Here is a 2,923-nt window from a genome sequence, read left to right as displayed (position 1 = left end):
GTGAGCTGCGTCCCGCCGAGGAGGAAGCCGCCGCCGTGGCCGCGGCCGCAGGGCTCCGGGCGCGACCGGCCATGAGCGGCGACTCCGCCGTCCCCGGCCACCGCTGAGCCCGCCCGAGGTGCTCGCCGCTCCCGGCAGCTTCTCCCGCCGGGGCCCTCGCGGCAAGGTAAGGGCGGGACGGGAGGGACAGAGGGATGGGGAGGGAGGTGCCGCGCGGGCCCGTGCTCGTCTGCGGGCGGCACCCCGCCTCGCCCGCGCCTCCGCTCCGGGCTCTGGGGCAGAGCCGTGCGCTCGCCCGTCCGGCCCCGGAGCCCCCTGGCCCCGCCGGCCCCGACCTCCGCCCGCTCGCGGCTCCCCGCGTCCCGCGGTTCTGCAGCCGGGAGGGGCCAGGCGGAGACTGCGCGGGCTCTGCCGCCCGCGCTGCCGCCCTCCGCTGCCCTGGGAATCCCTGCGCCCCCGGGGCCGGCCCTTTCCCGGTCTGCGCGCCCCTTGCCACCCCGGAGCCCTGAAGTTAGCGCTTTCGGGGAAGGAGAGGAATTTGAGGTCTTGCGAGGAGCGAGGGGCATTGTCCGCTCACCTGCAGGTCCGGGGAGAGGGGCTCGCCGGCGCCGCGGGCCCCCAGCCAGGTGTCTAGGCCGGCGGGCGAGGCCAGCAGCGCTGCCTGCATCCCAAAGCGAGCCTCGCCGATCTTCCTCTCTCCAGCTGCTTTCCAGCAAGAGGTGGGCAGGGAAGAGTTAGCAACTCTGGAGCCTGAGGATGTGCGCGGAGCCGCTGATGCCTCTTCCCTGCCCGGCAAGTCTTCCCCGCAATCCCCACGCCTGCCGGGCGTCTGAGTCCAGTTTCTCTAACCTCCAGGTGCACCGCGCGCTGCGGACGTTTCCGAGGGTGCGGGCCAAACTTCCCGGGTAGCAAATTCCAAAGCGTTTTTAAACTCCCAGCAAACCAGTCAGACATATTCAGGTTCTCATCCTCCTGAAAGTAAAAACAACAACAACCAATCACCGATCGGGCTTTGTGGGAAGGCCGGCTTCAGCCTGGGAAGCTTGAATTGGCCTATTTAGTGCAGCCTTGGTCGGGCGGTAAGTACAGGAAGTCACTCACCTATTAGTCACTTTCTTCACAAGGCTGCAGTCCTTCAGCAAGGGTTAGGTTTCTCAAAAGATGCATGCTGGTTTGCTAAAGCGAGGGGAGGTGGCCGGAGTGAGGTCTGCAGGACAGGGCTGAATGGATGGTGCCCTTCGTGGCTGGCACACTGCAGAACCACCAGTACCTTAGTGGTGGCCTGGGTACATTCTCACTGCTTTCTAGTGATTTGTAGGAAGATGGTAAGCCCAGAATATAATTCGAACTTCACAGAATTTGCTCAGATTCATAAGCCATGTTGCATGTAAGGACAGAGATAACAGATTGGATGTCTAAAGCTCTAAGGTCCGTTACTTGAATTTTTTGTGGCTAGTTTAAATAAGGAAGGCCAAAGGTGTCACCCTGATTTTTTAATTTAAGGGTCAGTTTGTTTTCTTCAAGGGGAAGCTGAAGAGTAGAATTCCAGAAATAGGTATTTTCTGTGGTTCATAGCATAGATCATTAGGGTCCACTAGCCTAAGGATTGCATCAAAGATAGCAAGCATATGTAATCTTGTCAGTGAAACTATGAAAGCCTTTGTTAATGGCACTAGTCTTTTTTTTTTTTATTTTCCAAATCAGTTATGCACTTTAATGGAGTGTGTTTTTAAAGCAAATACGTTTAGTGAAAAAATGCATTAAGAACTATAAGAAATAAAGCACCTGCAAGCAGGTGCAGGGGCCAGGGGTTCGATCCCCCAGCCTGCTGTACTGGCTAGGCGTGGTGGTGCACTCCTGTAATCCCAGCTCTTGGGAGGCTATACACAGGCAGGTCACTACGAGTCTGATCTAGTAGTGAGACCCCAAACACCCTGTAGACCCATCCCTAAAAATAAAAAAAAAAAGCTGTAAGAAATAAATGATTTGCCCATTTACATGAAATTTTTCTCTAAAAACACAATACAAGGAAATATTTTTAATGCCCAAGGTCCAAATTATTGTCATGATTTTTTTGTTTTTTGAAACATAGTCTCTCTGAATAGCCCAGGTTAGCCTCAAACTTGTGGCAAGCATCCTGCCTCAGCCTCCCAAGTGCCAGGATTATGCCCAGCCGTCATGATTTTTTAATAGTCTATAGTATTTTGAAGTTATAGTCACTAGTGACATTATGATGGAGTCCAAGTTGAAAAAAAAGTGATGTGGCCGTATTTCTTGGCAAGCATTGTGTTATTTAATGTGGTACATTTCTGTTGTACAGCTGGCTGCATGAGGTCCCTATCATATTATCTCAAATTCTTACAGTAACCCCCTCAGTTAGTGGTACCACCCACATTTTACAGAAGAAAGTAGCTCAGAGATTGCAAATTGCTAGACTGTAGAGCTAAGCTAATGCAGTAATAACCTAAGTGAGGGCAAGCCTCTTTCATCCTAGTGGTGTACCTTTTCCCATTGTCCAAGGCTCCCTCTGCCCCACCTAAATTTGGTCTTAATTGCTGCAGGAGGAAACAGACAATAAGAAAGTAATCTGTTTGGAGTTTTATATGTAACTAGCATATAGCAGCATTCGAATCTAGAAGCAGGATCATCCATTTCCAAAGCCTATATTCTTACTACTAATTTCCATTAAATGAATGATTTGAAACTCACCCTCATGGATAATGCACTGCTGTGCACCTGCTCTTCTGGCCCACATGGTGAAGCTGTTTTCATGGGCTGCAGCACACTCCCAGGATGTGATGCTCCATCGCTAGTGTTGGCTGTACCTCCAGCCGGAGACCACTCTCTGACAAATATCAGACCCATGCAGGGTGCCATTACTGTGGAGGAGTCTTTTAATCTATCTTAATTTTATTATTTATTT

The 2,923-nt window shown here is 52.1% G+C and overlaps 1 protein-coding gene and 1 long non-coding RNA gene across 4 annotated transcripts in view; one reads left to right on the top strand and one right to left on the bottom strand.

The window, feature by feature from the left end:
• Lrrc8c (leucine rich repeat containing 8 VRAC subunit C) overlaps positions 1-2,923 on the top strand; it is an 87,306-nt gene that overhangs the window by 335 nt on the left and 84,048 nt on the right. The window contains exon 1 of one of the 2 annotated variants that reach the window (XM_004635743.3): positions 7-166. The exons of the other annotated variant lie outside the window; for it this stretch is intronic. The gene's annotated coding sequence lies outside the window, so the exon portion shown is untranslated. Of the gene's footprint in view, positions 1-6; positions 167-2,923 lie in introns of those variants that run through there. 2 annotated transcript variants of the gene reach the window in all.
• LOC111817914 lies at positions 180-1,192 on the bottom strand. 2 transcript variants are annotated; one of them, XR_002822016.1, is made up of 3 exons: positions 1,102-1,192; positions 850-972; positions 180-750 (listed from the first exon to the last, which is right to left on the bottom strand). It is a non-coding gene; the product is annotated as an uncharacterized LOC111817914 (long non-coding RNA). The 2 variants fall into 2 exon arrangements; XR_002822015.1 differs by having other exon boundaries at positions 180-702.

The sequence above is a fragment of the Octodon degus genome, unplaced genomic scaffold, assembly GCF_000260255.1.
Source record: "Octodon degus isolate 3935 unplaced genomic scaffold, OctDeg1.0 scaffold00074, whole genome shotgun sequence".
Taxonomy (NCBI): domain Eukaryota; kingdom Metazoa; phylum Chordata; class Mammalia; order Rodentia; family Octodontidae; genus Octodon; species Octodon degus.
The sequence above is the reverse complement of the archived record's forward strand: the minus strand, read 5'-3'. Positions and strand labels throughout refer to the sequence as shown.